The sequence below is a fragment of the Macaca fascicularis genome, chromosome 18, assembly GCF_037993035.2.
Source record: "Macaca fascicularis isolate 582-1 chromosome 18, T2T-MFA8v1.1".
Classification (NCBI taxonomy): domain Eukaryota; kingdom Metazoa; phylum Chordata; class Mammalia; order Primates; family Cercopithecidae; genus Macaca; species Macaca fascicularis.
This window is the reverse complement of record NC_088392.1, coordinates 78,010,992-78,029,700: the sequence shown is the minus strand read 5'-3', so window position 1 is coordinate 78,029,700 and position 18,709 is coordinate 78,010,992.

Below are 18,709 nucleotides of genomic sequence, written 5' to 3'. Positions count from 1 at the left end.
ATACATGTGCCATGTTGGTGTGCTGCACCCATTAACTCGTCATTTACATTAGGTATGTCTCCTAATGCTATCCCTCCCACCACCCAACCCGACGACAGGCCCTGGTGTGTGATGTTCCCCTTCCTATGTCCAAGTGTTCTCATTGTTCAATTCCCACCTATGAGTGAGAACATGCGGTGTTTGGTTTTCTGTCCTTGTGATAGTTTGCTCAGAATGATGGTTTCTAGCTTCATCCACATCCCTACAAAGGACATGAACTCATCCTTTTTTATGGCTGCATAGTATTCCATGGTGTATATGTGCCACATTTTCTTAATCCAGTCTATCATTGATGGCAGTGTATGAGGGTTCCAGTTGGTCTATATCTTCACCAATACTTGGAATGATCGGTCATTTTTGTTTTGTTTTGTTTTGCTATTGTGAACAGTGCCACAATAAACAAACATGTGCATGTGTCTTTACAGCAGCATGATTTATAATCATTTGGGTATATGCCCAGTAATGGGATGGCTGGGTCAAATGGTATTTCTAGTTCTAGATGCCTGAGGAATCACCACACTGTCTTCCACAATGGTTGAACTAATTTACAGTCCTACCAACAGTGTAAAAGTGTTCCTATTTCTCCACATCCTCTCCAGCACCTGTTGTTTCCTGACTTTTTCATGATCGTCATTCAAACTGGTGTGAGATGGTATCTCATTGTGGTTTTGATTTGCATTTCTCTGATGGCCAGTGATGATGAGCATTTTTTTCATGTGTCTGTTGGCTGCATAAATGTTTTCTTTTGAGAAGTGTCTGTTCATATCCTTTGCCCATTTTTTGATGGGGTTGTTTGATTTTTTCTTGTAACTTTGTCTAAGTTCTTTGTAGATTCTGGATATTAGCCCTTTGTCAGATGGGTAGAGTGCCCTATTTCTAATTGCCCCAAATGGGAGACAACCCAAATGTCCATCAACAGGTGAATGGATAAATAAATTGCACTACGTCTGCCAGATCCACTGTGCACTCCTCACTGCACTCCAAATACAAGCAACCAAGATTGTTTATTGTCTTAACATAAGCAGAGGCATTAACAGGCATTGTCCGTTCACTGCACATTCTTTTGGAGTCTCATTTATGTGGAAAAAGAGGATGCTCAAATGACATCGGGGTGGGCCACACTGGGTAACTAGTTTAAGGAGCAGAAGACAGTAGTCAAAAGCTATTTCAAGTCCTCCTTAGCCAGTATTCTACTTCTTATCATATCTGGATAGGTTTTTGTATCTCTTCTTAGCATCTAACATTCTCATTTTCAGGGGGACTTCATTTTTCCCCACGTATTTTCGACAGACCGTGGCCCCGTCTATTGTTTTTGAAGAGGAAAACTCCTGGTGCCAAGAAGTCCACTGATCCTTGGTTCAGACAAGGACTTTCAATTGCTCAAGTCAGATGAATATTGAAAGGTCACCAGAGGATACACCAGGATAAAAACCCTATGAACTTGATATTGAAATTTTCTTGTTGAACTGATGTTGGAAGGTGGGGAGAGTAGAAAATAAGTTGTAAAATGGCCCAGGGCTTAATTTATTTAAAACTTTGGTTAAAAACGTTTGCTGCTTTGAATTGTTTTATGAGAAACCACAGAAGATGTTAGGTAGTGGAAGAAAAGAATTCCACTGAGAGGGCTTTAACTACCCTGTTACCTTCATAGCCCCCCAGCAGTAATCCACAAAAATGATATTTTTTGTATGGAAAGTTGACCTTTTTCTCAATATAATGTAGATTGAATAAAAATCTGTGCTTTTTTAAATGCTATGCAAGTTAAAATGATATCCAAGTAAAAACTCTGAGTTTGCTATGAAACACATGTCTGATTGCAGCCAGATTGCTACCTCCGAACACTTCTTAGGTAGAAACAATGTAGCCAGCTCACCGGTTTTCTGAGATAATACCTAAAATTTTGCAACCCAAGACTGTTCCGTTTTCTTTACCATCTGGTTCTAGGAACACAGGGACACCATGACTATTGAAGCGTTGAAGATTCCAGATTAAACGTGTTTTAAAATGTAAGCCTACACTGCAGGGCATGGTGGTGTGCCTGGAGTCCTAGCTACGTGGGAGGCTGAGGTAGGAGGATCCCTTGAGTCCAGAAATTCTGGTGCAGCCTGAGCCACACAGTGAAACCTCGTTTTTAATAAAATATTTTTTAAGCCTACACTTCCTAAATTTTGTATAGTGACTGCACTAAAGGACATTATATATTTTCTTTAGTACTCACGCTAATAGTATTCAATAATGCTATTACTTCCTGCTTTGACAGACGAGGAAAATGGAGCATGACGGGAATGGCGAGTGTTGGGAATAAGGGAGTGTAACCACCCTCTTCTCCCAGATGCCTGTGCCTTTGAGCAATTCACTTGCTCTTCCTTCGCGAAGAGGTTGGACCAGCCTCTGGGTGATTTCTAACCTCTAACATTAGAGGGCAGTGACTCTAAGCTAAAACACCGTTGTGGGATCCACTGTGCTGGTATCAAGCCACGAAGAGGAAGCATCTGTGCTACAGAAACTCATAGGTGAAAGGAGCATCTTTCACTGCCTTATAAACTTGTAGAGTAGGAAGTTTTAGCTCTGGTTGACATCATGTGCAACACCTAAGAGAAATGGTTAGACTGTTTGAGGAAGTGCACACTAAAATGCCTGACCCCTGCACAGAGGTGAGTGGGCGCCATCTGGCTGAGAGATTCCTGTTATTAGTATCTAATCAGGTTTCCCTGGTAGCTAGAGAACTGCATGACTGGTTGACTGTAAGGCCTCTTACCTCACAAGGGTGTGGTTTCAGAGGTTTCTGAAGAACAAGTGCGGGAGAACTAACTATGACTAAGGCATCTCAGGTCAATGACGTGAATAATTAACCCCGGCTCTTTTTTTTTTTTTTTTTGAGTCGGAGTCTCGCTCTGTCACCAGGCTGGAGTGGCGTGATCTTGGCTCACTGAAACCTTCGACTCCCAGGTTCAAGCGATTCTCCTGCCTCAGCCTCCCAAGTAGCTGGAACTACAGGTGCATGCCACCATGCCCGGCTAATTTTTGTATTTTTAGTGGAGACAGGGTTTCACCATGTTGGCCAGGATGGTCTCCATCTCTTGACCTCGTGATCCCCCCACCTCTGCCTCCCAAAGTGCTGGGATTACAGGCCTGAGCCACGTGCCCAGCTGACCCCAGTTCTAAGAATTCTTGTTCCATTATGGGTAGGGAGATCATAACTAGGGAAACCACCTAGGTGGTGAGGATGCAAGCCAGAGAAAAGCCAGAGCCTGCCAATTCAGCTTTGGAATGTTCCAGAAAAGCATTCCTGAGACTCTGATAGTATTTATACGCTGGAATGATTTCTATTTCCCTATATAAAAGATCTTTTTACTTTCCTACTGGCTAGTACCTAACTCAGAACGTGGAGGCTTTAAAAATTCAGTGAATAAATGAAAGAAAAAACCCTTCATTTACGTTGAAAACAGGTATTTCTTACACACAATCATTTTTTTTCTTCTAATTTATTTTTCCCTAAAAGGAACAAAGGGAAGAAATAATAAAATCAAGAGCAAAAAATGGATAAATTAGAAAACATAAAACAACACATTTGGTAGACAAATCCAAGAGCTGGTTCTCGGAAGAAAATAGACAACTTGTGTACAAACGTTACCAAGAAAACAAAAGGAGAGTCAACATACATTTTGTTAGGAAAGAGTAAGTTAATAAGTGAGATTTTGGTGAAAAAAACATTTACCGTGTGTGGAATAGATAATTTTCTTAAAAAAATACAAGTGATCAAAACTGATGTTACCGATAAAACTATCAACAGGATTTTTTAAAGTAAACTGATGAATTCTAAATTTCATAGGAAGGTCAAACAATAAAGGTCAGACAAAATCTTAAAAAAAAAAAAGTATAGGAGGAGAGTATCTCTATCAGATATTTTAATATATTTTAAAGCTACAGTGACTAAAATTGTGTGGTACTGACACTTGAATAGAAAAATCAGCCAAGCATGGTGGCATGCACCTGTAGTCCCAGCTACTTGGGAGGCTAAAGAGGGAGTATCACTTGAGTCCAGGAGTTCAAGGCTGCAGTGAACCATAACTGTGCTACCACACTCCAACCTGGGCAACAGAGTGAGATGCTGCATTTAAAAAAAAAAAAAAGATGAAGAAAAAGAAGATCATCTGGAACATCATGTCCAGACTAGACCAAAAGAAATATGGAAATTTAGTATAAGACATAAGCAACATTTCAAATCAGGGAGGAAAGATGTTTTATCTAAATAAATTATGTTGGAGACAAAAAGCATCACAAGGAAATCTTAAATTATGTTGATATTAATAGTAGTAATGTTAGCATTGATATTTTAAAATTATTTCATATACACAGAAAGATATACACATTGTATGTATGATGTATATACATAAATACCAGCCAGGATGTAATCAGAGAAGCAGAATCGCTAGAAATAATCGAGCGTGAAGGATTCCTAAAGGGATTTGACCTTACACAGTTGTGGGAGCTGGCTAGACAGCCTCCATTTGGCTCTTTATGCCTTATACTGAGCCTGAAGTCATAAGGCCGTGGTTAGGAAGGAAAAATGCATGTGAAATGCGGCTGAGCAGAGATTCCCTCGCCTCACCCCACTGCTACCTCTCCTGTCTTCACACCTGGCCCAGAACTTGGAGAAGCTGCAGGAAGAGATCACATGGGGCCTGGAGGATTCCGCCTCCAGACGCTGTCTGCATAACAAAGGAGCCGGCAGGCCTGCACATGCCTAAGTTCCAACAGGGCGTAGCCTAGCCCAACATTCAGAGGGTGAGCGCTGCTACTTCTTGACTGCTACCTTTCAAATCTCAGAAATTTCCCTGTGTCCAACTCTAACCAAAGGTCTACCAGGAAGGGCATTCTGGAAAATGTAGTTCTGTTTAACCAAATTGACACATTATTAAACCACCATTATATACATTCATGTGTGCTCACACAAACGCATGCACATGTAATCTATCTCTACATATGAAATAATTAAGTTAATTTTATTAGGAACCAAGCTATATGATGTAAGAGGAAAAAGATATAAATATAAAATTACAAAATAAAAACCATGAAATAGTTCATTTGAATTGAAAAGTAAGTATGGGCTGGGTGTGGTGGCTCTTGCTTGCAATCCCAGCACTGTGGGAGACCAAGGCAGGAGGATTATTTGAGCCCAGGAGTCTGAGACCAGCCCTTGGCAACATAGCAAGATTCTGTCTCTATTAAAAATTTAAAAAAAAATTAAAAAAAAATAGCTGGGCATGGTGGTGGGCACCTGTATTTCCAGCCACTCAGGAGGCTGAGGCAGAAGAATCACTTGAAACCAAGAGGCAGAGGTTGCAGTGAGCCAAGATTGTGCCATTGCACTCCAGCCTGGGCAACAACAGTGAAATTCCATCTCAAAAAGAAAAAAAAAAGTAAGTAAGTATGAACTCACGATGTATATCCCTTCTGAAAAAAAAAATTAATGGGCTTTTCCCAGCTCTGGAAGCTGCAGAGGCCTAGAAGCCATGACAATGCAGTAGCAGTAGGTACATCTAGCATTCATTTTGTGGTCTCTAAACACCATTTTCCATTGAAAAGAACCAGGGCTTCTTGGAGAAGTGCTGTTTTATTTATTTACTTACTTATTTTTATTTTGAGACACTGTCTCACTCTTTCACTCAGGTTGGATTGCAGTGAAACAATCTTGGCTCACTACAGCCTCTACCTCCCAGGCTCAAGCGATCCTCCCCACCCAGCCTCCCGAGTAGCTGGAACTACAGGCTTGTGCCACCACACTTGGTTAATTTTTATATTTTTTGTAGAGACAGAGTTTCATTATGTTGCCCAGACTGTTCTCAAAGTGCTGGGACTACAGGCATGAAGAAATGCTGAATGTCTTTTTTTTCTTTTTTTAAAAATGGGGGTCTTGGCCCGGTGCGGTGGCTCATGCCTGTAATCCCAGCACTTTGGGAGGCTGAGGAGGGTGGATCACCTGAGGTCAGTAGCTTGAGACCAGCCTGGTCAACAGGGTGAAACTCCATCTCTACTAAAAATACAAAAATCAGCTGGCTGTGGTGGCATGCACCGGTAATCCCAGCTATTCAGGAGGCTGAGGCAGGTGAATTGCTTGAACCCAGGAGATGGAGGTTGCAGTGAGCTGAGATTGTGCCACTGCACTCCATCCTTGGTGACAGAGCGAGACACCATCTCAAAGAAAAAAAAGAAAAGAAAAGAAAAGAAAGAAATGGGACTCTCACTTTGTCACCCAGGCTGGAGTGCAGTGGAATGATCATAGCTCACTGCCACCTCCAATTTCTGGGCTCAAGTGATCCTCCTGAGCCTCAGCCTCCCAAGTAGCTAGGACTACAGGTACATGCCACTGCACCCAGCTAATTTTTAAATTTTTTGTAGAGACAGTGTCTTGCCGTCTTGTCTAGGCTGGTCTCAAATTCCTGGGCTCAAGCAATCCTCCTGCCTCAGCCACCCAAAGTGCTGGGATTACAGGCGTGAGGCACTGTGCCCAACCCTGAATCTCTTATATCAGAAAGCAAGAAATCTCTGAGACTGCAAGGTTAACGCCAAAGGACACAGGAATTAGCTTGAAGAGAAGATTGAAGCATATTGAGTAAAAACTCATCAGTTTATCATCATAGTAGAGGAGGAAAAGGGGGTAAAAAAAACCTCAACAACAGCACTGCTAGAAACAAAAATGAACAAGTTGCTGGAGGATGTGCTGTTAATTTTCTGTGTCAGTTTGTGCTGAATGTTGCCCAGATAACTGGTGAAACGTGACTTCTGGGTGTCTGTGAGGGTGTTCTGGAGAAGGGTACCATGTGAACTACACTGAGCAGAGCAGTTGGCCCTCCCCAGCATGGGGGGGCATTGTCCAATCCGTTGAAGGCCTGAATAGAACAAGAAGGGCAGAGGAAGGAAGGTGGATTTGCTTCCTGTTTGAGCTGGGACCTCCATCTCCTGCTGCCTTCAGCCATCCACACTTATGGTTCTTGAGCCTTCAGAGTTGGACTTACATGACTGGCTCCCCTGAAATACACCACAGGTCTTCCTGGTTCTCTGCCTGCAGATGGCAGATCAGGGGAATTTGGGACCTCCATAATCACATGACCCAATTCTTGGGTTCTATATATTCTATTGGTTTCATTTCTCTGGAGAACCGTGACCAATAAGAGAACTCTCCCCAAAAAAGGAAAAAATGGAAAATGAAACAATTCATTTCATGAAGAGATACCCTAACACTAACATACAAACCTGACAAAAACACAGAAAAGTAAACTGACACCTGTCATGTATGATAGCAGCGAAGTATTAATGAAATACTAACCAATGGAAGACAGTTACATTAGAAGACTAATACAAAGTCGGTTATTCTAAGAGAATCCTGACGTAGTTTGAAATTACAAAAACAGGCCAGGCGTAGTGGCTCACTGCTGTAATCCCAGTGTGTCCGGAGTTGGATCCTTCTGGTGGGTTCGTGGTCTTGCTGACTTCAAGAATGAAGCCATGGACCTTTGCCGTGAGTATTACAGCTCTTAAAGGTGGCACAGACCCAAAGAGTGAACAGCAGCAAGATTCATTGAGAAGACCAAAAGAACAAGACTTCCACAGCATGGAATGGGACCAGAGGGAGTTACCGAGGCTAGCTGGGGTGGCCAGCTTTTATTCCCTTATTTGTCCCCACCCATGTCCTGCTGATTGGTCCATTTTACAGAGTGCTGATTGGTCCATTTTACAAACCTCTAGCTAGCTACAGAGCACTGATTGATGTGTTTTACAAACCTCTTGTAAGACAGAAAAGTTATCCAAGTCCCCACTCAACCCAGGAAGCCCAGCTGGCTTCACCTCTCACCAGCACTTTGGGAGGCTGAGGTGGGTGCATCACCAGAGGTCAGGAGTTCAAGACCAGCCTGGGCAACATGGTGAAATCCCATCTCTATTAAAAATACAAAAATTAGCTGGACATGATGGCAGGTGCCTGTAATCCCAGCTACTTGGGAGGCCGAGGCAGAAGAATCTCTTGAACCCAGGAGGCAGAGGTTGCAGTGAGCTGAGATTGTGCCAGTCTGGGCAACAAGAGTGAAATTCCGTCTCAAAAAAAAAAAAAAAAAAAAAAAAAAAAAACCTAACCACCATGCATAGTCTTCTCTTTTTAAAAAGGTTTTTTAATAATATTGAATATACAGCCAATGTGTAAATATCCCTGATTGTCTTATAAATGTCTTTTATTAATCAGTTGTTTCAAATCAGGACTCAAACTGGGTCCAGACAATGCAGCTGATGAATGGTCTCAAGACTCCTGTAGTCTTTAACAATTTTCCTCTCCTCTCCTTTTTATACCTGCCATTTGTTGAAGACATCTGGACAATTTTTATGTAGAATTTCTCCCAATCTGGATTTGGTTGGTTATATTCTTGTAGATTGTTTAATATGCTCCATATTTCCTGAAGACGGATGGTTGGATTCAGAAGTTTGTTGGTACTATATTCAGGTTCAGTTTCGTTGGGGACAAGAATACTTAAAAGATGGTGTGTGTAGTTCCTATTGCATCTCATGAGGAAGTGCCTTCTTGTCTGATGATTAGTGGTTCATTGTTGTTAGCCTGACCTGTTCCCCACTGCCTGTTTACCTACTGGCTTTAGAAGACAGGCTTCATCATTGCCTGTATCTATCACTTCATTAGCAGATGCAACGTAGTGATTTTTCAAATTCTATCTGCCTCACATCCCCTGCAATGATTAACTTTGATTCTTCCATAGAGAAGAACTTCTTTGGCCAGGTGTGGTGTCTCACACCTGTAATCCCAGTACTTTGGGAGGCTGAGGCTGGAGGAGTGCTTTATCCCAGGGGTTTAAGACTAGCCTGGGCAACAGATCGAGACCCTGTCTCTGTTATTAAAAATCATAAATAATTTTATTTAAAAAAGAAGCACTTCTCCTATCAACTGTTTACTCTGAAATACAACTCATTAGGGAGGCAGGATAAATGCTTGGGGCTGTCCCTTTAGATATCATTTCTGTCCCTGTATGTATCCAGAGCAGTTAAGAATATTTTAGTTGCAGATAACAGAACCCAATTTGGGACAGCTTAAGAAAATATATAATTTATTGGAAAGCTCTTGACAAGTACAGAATCGTAGGAAGAGAGAAGCAGAAAGTGGAGATGTGAGGGCAGCTCTGAGCACCCCAGCAGCAGGCTTCGCCGGCTTCTCTTCAGAGAGTCGCCCTCTGTGCGACTCAGCAACATTGACTTCCAGGAGCAGGGTGCACGCTTCACTGCTGCAATTAGATAGGACAGTCCCCACAAGAGACTGTCCTTACTCTGACACCAACTGAAAGTTTGGGAGGTTCCCAAAATCATCTTGTTTTGATAATTCACTAGCTAGAAGGACTCACGGTGCTCACCAAAATCTGTTATACTCATGGTATGATTTCTTACAGAGAAAGGAAATGGATTAAGATCTGCCAAGGGCAGAGACTTGTGGGGCAGAGTCCAGAAAGGGGTCCACCCATGGAGCTTCTGATTATCCTCTCTGCGTTGTTGAGCAGTGTGAGCTCCTCCCAGCCATGATGAGATAATGCACATGGAGTGTAGCCAACCAGGGAAGCTCGCCAGAGCCTGGGTGCCCACTGTTTCCATTGTTGCTCCATAGCATAGCATAATGACCACATGGCTGGCCTTTAGTCTCTACCCCTTCCTGGAGATGAGTCTGGTAACTTCAGTCTCCAGTCCCTTCTAGAGACAGAATCCATCCTATGTAGCCCACATCCCCCATCATAAATCACACTGTTAGACTGTCTGGTGGTGAAAACCTCCAGCCAGACAAAGGCAGGACATTCCAGGGGCCTAGAAACCACCTCCCAGGAGCTGAGGGCAAAGGCCAGCCTTCTCTTTGAGTAAGGTTCATTCTTCACTGCACACTGGGTCTCTTCATTCCAAGTTTAAAATTACGAAAGAAACAAAGACTAATTGGTCCAGTTTATACAAAATCAGTTCAGACATGGACCCTGGAGACAGACCTTGAAAAAGAGTCTTCTATATTTTACATACACACCCCTTTCTCCAGCTGTTTAAAAACGCCCCTAACGCAACTGACCTAGACTCCTATGCACCCCTCACTCTCTCAGAAAACATAACCCCAAGTTAAACTCAGCAGCTGCCTGTGAAAGTCATGTCACGAAGCCATAGTCCCCAAAGCCAGATCACAGGCCTGGCCTGTGCTCCTCCAGCTCTGCTGAGATCCTGTTTCAGTGATCTCCACCTTAGAGACATTAGTACCTCAGCCAACAAGATCACATCCAAAATCAAGGAGAAGAAAGAAAAAAAGACAAACTATAATAATGCATTTTTAAAAAGGGAAAAGGGTAGCAATTAGCTCCCTCTGGCAATAAGATAACGATGGAAGCATTCCATTTATTTTTCCACAGCATTATTCACAGTAGCAAAAGGTGAAGATGACTAGGTGTCCTTTGATGGATGTATGGATAAACTCAGTGTGATGGCTTCGTATACAAAGGAATATTATTCAGCCTTCAAAAGGAAGGCAATTCCAACACACACTACGATGTGGACGGATATTGAAGACATTACGCTAAGTGAAGTAAGCCAGACATCAAAAGGATAAATATTTTGTGATTCCACTTATACGAGGTATGCCAGTAGTCAAATTCATGGAGACAGAGAGTAGCAAGGTGGTTGTCAGGGGCTAAGGGTAGAGGGGATGGCAGTTATTGTTTAATGGGTATGGAGTTTCAATTTAGAAACACTGAAAGTTCTCGAGGTGGATGGTGGTGATGGTTGCACAACAGTGTCAATGTACACAATGCCATTCAACTGTGTACTTAAAAATGGTTAAAAAAATGTAAATTTCATATTATATAGTTTATGTATTATGTATTTTAGAACAATTTTTAAAAGGCTTTTAAAAATGTCCTCCATTGCAAATTGTCTGTTCCTGTTCCATGTGAATGAATTCTTTACATGTTAGAGGATATGAACTCTTTTTCTTTCATATTTACTTAGAATATATCTCTGAATTTGTAACTCATTTCCTTTGTTGTAGGGAAAATGCGGGTTTTTTTGGACTTAAACATTTATCATAATTATCTAATTGTTTAAAATGTTCCTGTGGGATTTGTCCCACAACGTTTAAGCTTCTGAAGTGACCTACCCCTCTCCGTGTTTTAATTTTTTTAAGCCTTTTCCATGGTTTTAAATTTTTAAATTTTTGTAGAGACAAGACCTCACCATATTACCCAGGCTGGTCTCGAAGTCTGGACCTCAGACTCCCAAAAAGCCGGGATTACAGGCATGAGCCACGGCACCCGGCCTCGATTTATTTTTTTTAACATTGAATTCCTTAATGCCTTTATTGTCATAACATAATTAATTGAATAATTTTTCTATCTCATTGAGTTGAGATTGATGTGATTTTAATCACATATTAAAATGTAAAGTTTTTTGGCTTTTTTTGTCATTGATCAGTTTCATTTTTCATTGCTACAATACTATTTAATTATTCTAGTTTTATGTGGCTGTCTTCTGCAAAAATGGCTGCAATAATATTTCCCATCCTACACGAACCCTCTAGAACCTTCGCATTCCTCCAAAAAGATGGAGAGGCTGTGTTCCCTCCCTTTCAAACTGGGTAGGCATTTTGACTGCCTCAGGAGTACTCTGCAGTGGAGGTAACTCATGTGACTTTTGAGACTAGCCTAGAGAAGGCCACAAAGCTTGTTCTAGGCTCCCTTGAGACACAGGCGTTTGAGTAGGAGCCACAGGTAAGAAGCTCACCAGCTCTGAAACCGCTATGTTAGAACCACCCAGAGTCCAGGGCCCAGCAGGTCCAGCCTCAGCCCTTTAAGTCTTCCCAGCCGACGCAGCTGCCCAGCCTGGGAGGGAGCAAGTCTTTAGCCATCTCAGCCCTGCTCCCACCTCTCTGCAGCCACATGCGAATCTCAAGGAAGAGCCACCTAGCCCAGCCCAGTCACCCTCCAGATTCATAAGGCAGAAGACACAAAATTGAGAGGTGACAACGTGCTAGCAGCCCTCACTGGCTCTCGGCGCCTCCTCGGCCTCGGCGTCCGCTCTGGGCGCGCTGGAGGAGACCTTCAGCCCGCTGCGCTGTGGGGGCCCCTCTCCAGGGCTGGCCGAGGCTGGAGCCGGCTCCCTCTGCTCGCGCCGGGGAGGTGTGACGGGAGAGACGCGGGCGGGAGCCTGGGCTGCGGGCCGGCACGGGTTCCACGTGGGCACGGGCTCGGGTTCCGCGGCCGGCCAGCGCCTGCTGGGCTTGATCAGAAGCTGGACGAGCTCCCTCTGGGCTGCCGGAGTGCCGAGCTACGTGCTGCGGAGCCACCTGGCGAGCGCCAGTGAGAGGTGAAGCCGGCTGGGCTTCCGGCACAGGTGGGGACTTGGAGAACTTTTCTGTCTAGCTGAAGGATTGAAAATGCACCAATCAGCACTGTGTCTAGCTAAAGGTTTGAAAACGCAACAATCAGCGCTCTGTGTCTTGCCAAAAGTTTGTAAACTCACCAATCAGCACTCTGTGAAAATGGACCAATCAGCAGGATGTGGGTGCGGCCAGATAAGAGAATAAAAGCAGATCACCCAAGCCAGCAGCGCCAACCCGCGTGGGAGCCTTGATTTTTAGCTCTTTGCAGTAAATCTTGCTGCTGCTCACCGTTTGAGTCCACATCACCTTTATGTGCTATCACTGTGAAGGTCAGTGAGACCACGAACCCACCAGAAGGAAGAAACTCCAGACACATCTGAACATCTGAAAGAACAACCTCGGGACACACCATCTTTAAGAGCCGTAACACTGACTGTGAGGGTCCGTGGCTTCGTTCTTGAAGTCAGCAAGACCAAGAACCCACCAGTTCCAGACACAAAATCACTATTGTTACTTATGCTACTGCGTTTGGAGTGATTTCTTACACAGCAATAACCGCCAGAACACTTTATAACATGTTTTAGAGCGGTTCTGCTGCTTTTCTTCGGAATTGACATTACAATTTGCGTCTATTTGTTCTTCCTGTGAATTTCAGATTTATTTGGTCACATTCCTACTTCCTTCCAATTTCTTTCTTGGAATCTATTAACATAGAAGTGACCGTGTCTATCTGGAATTGTATTATCCTTTAAATAGCATATTTAAAACTTTTTCTGTATAGCTATATAACTTCATAATTATATTTACTTAAATTTTGTCTGTATTATTGGACATTTAGGTTGTAGCATCTTTTTTCATAATTATAGATAGTACCATGCCATTTTACAATAATGCATGTTTGTGTACCCTCAAAATTCGTAAGTTGAAACTTAACTCCTAGTAGGATGGTACTAGGAAGCGGAGCCTTTGGAAAGTATTTAGATCATGAGGGTGGAGCCTCCATGATAGGATTAGAAGAAGCCAGAGAGCTGGCCCTCTTATTTGTTTATTTGTTTATTGTGATGGAGTCTTGCTGTGTTTCCCAGGCTGGAGTGTAGTGGCATGATCTCAGCTCACTGCAGCCTTCACCTCCCGGCTTCAAGCAATTCTCGTGTCTCAGCTTCCTGAGTACTTGGGACTACAGGCACCCGCCACCATGCCCAGCTAATTTTTGTATTTTTAGTGGAGACGGGTTTCACTATGTTGGCGAGGCTGATCTCGAACACCCTACCTCAGGTGATCTGCCTGCCTTGGTCTCCCAAAGTGCTTGGGTTACAGGTGTGAGCCACCGTGCCTGGAGTTGGCCCTCTTTTTACCTCCACGTGAGGATACAATGAGAGGTCAGCTGTCTGCCTCCTGAAAGAGGGCTCTCACTGAAACCTGACCATGCTGGCACCCTGATCAGACTTCCAGCGTCCAGCGCTGTGAGATAAATTGCTGTTGTTTATTATAATAATAATAATAATGCTATAATAAATATCTTCATGCATATAACCTTTTCAAATAATGTGTTATCTCTCTGGGGAGACTTTTTTGAGGTGGAAATCACTGGGTCAGAGAGCAAGAGCACTTTTAAGGGTGTAATACACAATGCCAAACGGTTATAACTCTTTATTGACACCACCAGGAATGTGCACAGGCAGACCCACAGTGCCTCTAGGACTCCCTGTTATGTTTTGTGTATTTGACTTAGCAAACAATTATATTTTATTATTTTTGTTTGACCTGTACTTCTTTCATTACTAGTGATGTTGGGCATTTTTCTATTTATAAATTAAGAATTACCTGTTTGTCTCCGTTATTAATGTGTGTATTACTACAGTCATCATTTTTTCTATTAACTGTATGAGCCATTTAGATAATTACAGTGAATTCTAGGGTGAGCCACCCGGACCCCCCTGAAAGATGGATGCTGTCATTCCCGCAGCTGCCAAGAGGATGAGCTGCTGACTTGCAACTGCTTCCCTCTCTGCAGATGCCTTCAGGAAAGGGAGCTGTCTTGCCCAGGGCTAGGCAGTCAGGGGCCACCCAAAGATCCATCCAGTGGACACCATTCCTCTTGCCTCAGTTTGGGATGATTCTGAAAGACAAACTGAGGCCTCAGTCAGTCTTATGTCCCAGGCCAGCTTTGCTCTCTGCTCAGTCCTGCAGCCCTCACTGTCTCACAGATACTGTTTCTAGAACCCTCCCTAGTAAACTTCTTGTGTGCAAAGCTTCCTCTGAGGTGGTTTCCAGGGAATCTAATCTAAGACAATTGATTGTTTGTTTCTCATTGACTTCTCATTACTTCCCAGCCATTTTTTTCCCACAAATATTGAATTCCAAAATATGCAAACATATCTACGTTATTTCTGTGTGATTTCTTCTAAACTTAAAAGATGCCACCCCCAACACACACACCAGCAGTTTCACTAATACTCAGTTCTATTATCTTCTAGCTTTTCGTTTTTGTCTTTTTCTTTTTCTTTTTCTTTTTCACAGATTCTTCTGGCTTTTCTACGGTTGCCATTTTATTCTTGGTTTCTAATTCTAATGAAATTCATTTTAGTGAAGGATTTGAAGCCAATGAGTAAATGCCATTTGTTGACTATGTCTCTCTCCCATGGTTCATTTGCAATGCCTATCCTTCTTTATATATTAAATGGAGGCAGTGTTCTCACCATATTATGCAGCTGTAAGTAGACAGCTGAGGAACCACTGCCTGGAAATGATTTCTGAAGCTATCCACAATCTCCTCCCTGTGTGTGGGCTTTTCAAATGTTCCTGCCCAGGCAATAGAGACTTTGGGCCAAGCTCTGGCTTCTCTTCCCCATCAGCACATCCCAGCACGTCACCATGTTTAAAACAAAGCCTGGATCCCAACACTGAATGAACCTCACTGGTTTTCTAGGAAAATTGCCCATACATTAGTGAGCTGATAACTTTGTCCCCAATACCAAATGGAGCTTTATAGTCAACATTGATGTCCATGTGGATAGTCATATTGCCAAGAAAACATTCACAATTTCCTTCCTTCCTTCCTTCCTTCCTTTCTTCCTTCCTTCCTTTCTTCCTTCCTTCCTTTCTTCCTTTTTATTTTGAGACAGGGTCTGCTCAGTCACCCAGGCTGGAGTGCATTGGCACTATCATGGGCTCACTGCAGCCTTGACCTTCCAGGCTCCAGCAATCCTCCCACCTCAGCCTCCTGAGTAGCTGGGACTACAGCATGTGCCACCATGCCTAGTTAATTTTTTTTTAAAGTGTTTTTATAGAGACGAAGTCTCACTATGCTGCCCAGGCTGGTCACGAACTCCTGACCTCAAGCAATCCTGCTGCCTTGGCCTCCCAAAATGTTGGGACTACAGGCTCGAGCCACCATGCCTGCCTTATGCTTCTTAATTAAATCAAATATTATAAATGAAAAAGAGGAAAAAAGACTGTTAAGGTCAGGGTTTCCTCGTCCAATAAACACGCTTTTTGTGTGAATAATATACTCTTAATTCAATCAGCACTTCCGTTTCGCCAGGCAGGCAGGAGGCGTATTTCCAGATCTCCCAGTGTGCCAACAAGAACTTTTTATTCAGGTCTGTCTTCACAGCCTTAGCCAATGGGTGCATTCACACGTGTGCATTTTTTCCCCATAAGCGTTCATGAGAAATCTATGTATGACTTTCCCCAAACTAGAATTTCTGAACAGATTTGAGTGGAATTCACACATTTAAAGCTTAGGTGTGGTGTGAACAACCCGCGTAACCAAGCAAGGGGCCATAAAACTCAAAGACCTTGGTGTCCACAAAGCTCCTCCACGCTCTAGGAGCCGTGCACGCCTGCGCAGCCCCTCCTCCTCCTGGGCTGGGGCGCTGGGCTCTGGGGGTGCAGTGCACTGGAGTGTGGGTCTCGTCTTTACAGTGTCTCCGGTGAGTGGATGCAGTGCTGCTTTGGCCCACTCTGAAGGGGTCTCCCCCAACATGCGGACAGAAAGGTGGAAGCACTTCCCGACTCCGGCTCTTCCGGACCCCGAGTGCACCCCTGCACACCACACTCACCGCTTCATGTCAGGGTGCCCAGCGCTGCAGCCCATGAGTTGGAGGCATTAAGAGAGGGTGATGAGGCCAGCGGCCTGGGCTTTCTTCTCTCACCAGTGCACCCCGTGTGTCCTACTAGGGAGCCTGCTTTGCTGCCCAAACTTCCCTGGAGAGCAGTTCACAGGTAAATCCGTTTTCTCCACGTGGGCCCCACCTGTTTCCTCCCCCAGTGCCATCTGTCCTTTGTTGTTGTTGTTGTTGTTGTTGTTGTTGTTGAGATGGAGTCTCCCTCTGTCCCCGGGCTGCAGTGCAGTGGCCGGATCTCAGCTCACTGCAAGCTCAGCCTCCCGGGTTCACGCCATTCTCCTGCCTCAGCCTCCCGAGTAGCTGGGACTACAGGCGCCGCCACCTCGCCCGGCTAGTTTTTTTGTATTTTTTTTTTTAGTAGAGACGGGGTTTCACTGTGTTAGCCAGGACGGTCTTGATCTCCTGACCTCGTGATCCGCCCGTCTCGGCCTCCCAAAGTGCTGGGATTACAGGCTTGAGCCACCGCGCCCGGCCCCATTTGTCCTTTTAATTCCTTTTCTTCTGCCAGAGTTCCTGCCTCCCCCATGTCCTGAAAGCTTCACATCACCCTCTCTCCCAAAGGTTAGTAGGTCTTGAAGCTTCTCTGGCGTCCTCGACATTTTCCCAGCCCCTTCCTCGATCTGTAAATCAAGGCTATTCCTCGACATTTTCCCAGCCCCTTCCTCCATCTGTAAATCAAGGCTGTTTCTCCTCTCCGCCTACATCTGCTGCCGAGCAGAGAAGTACAAACTCAGACGCCCAAGATGAGAGGGGTGGGGAGGAAGGAGTTTGCGATAATTCTCCATTCCCTACAGGTAGTTGGGGTTTTGCTTTTCTTTGGTTGCTTTCAAGTACATATATTTTTTAATTAGACATGACTCATACTTCGAGATCTAATCTCTTTATCATTGAGTCTTCATATGGACCCAAAGCTCCACCCCAAACCTAGCCGGTGTAAGCATGAGTTCACTATCATAAAAGAGCATTAGTTCCACTCTGACCTTGAATTACATGACAAAGCTTCTTCCAACCACTGGGTGTTGGTAGGATCCATGCCAAAGTACCCTGCTCTAATTCCTGAGTAATACAACCATATATTTTAGATCCCATCTACATAATTCTACCGGGGGACATGTTATCACTTCTTCCCACCTCATCACTTGCTCCCTTCTCTAACTGTCGTGTGAGTGTGTGGAGCGGAGGAATTGGAGGGCTGTCTCTGTGACCTACAGATGTCCTTGGGTAGCCGCTAGACCCCGTCAGAGAAGTGGGGAAAAGCTGGTTCATGGATGATCAGAGAGGCCTTGTTGAAACACTACGGCAACTTCCTAGAAAAGTTTCAGCACGATATTGGCAGTTGTGTTCAAGAGTAAAGTGCCGCCCACAGTGTTTGACACAGGCATGACTCAGGCCATCAGTACACCCGTACCTTCAGCATTCTTCTCCAAGACCCAAATAAAAGTACCCTACTCACCTTCCGGTCACGCAGTGGAAAGGATTATCTTATAAATCCATTGTTGGAAAACCTCACAGGCCTGATCACCTCATGTGCTTGCCTGGGGGACAGGCTGAGCAAAAGGCAGGAAACTGCCCCAGGCCCGGGCAACTAAAGGCAAGAGGGAGCGGCTTGGCTGACTTACTCACTCGTCACTCACCCTGGGTGCCAGTCCACTTATGGGGCCGTGAAAGTCTCCCCGCCCAAAATCTACCAGGCCTGGTCGATCGCTTAATGTGGTGGAGACTACTAGCAGTCAATCGCCCCTTCTTCTATATTAATAGAGTGTAAACTGAGCATGGACTGCCCAGGCAGAGACAGCATTTCCCAGACACCCTTGAGGCCAGGTGTGGCCAGGTGACTAAGCTGCTGCATGACTGAGGAATGAACAACTTCCGTCTTATTGCTTAAAAGGAAATTGCTTGTGGACTTCTGCTCTTTGTCCTTCTCTCGGGTTGGAAAGCCAAAGTGCCCAGTTTTGACCAGGCCTGTGAAGATCATGATCTAATGCAGGGGTCTTAGAGCCTTTTGTGCCATGAACTCCTTATAGTGCCTGGTGAAACCTATGGATCCCTTCTCAGAAAACTGTTTTTAAGTGCATAAAATAAAATACACCACAAAACATCCACTAGAGTAGACAAAGTTTGAAAGACTGATAATCTCTGGTATTAG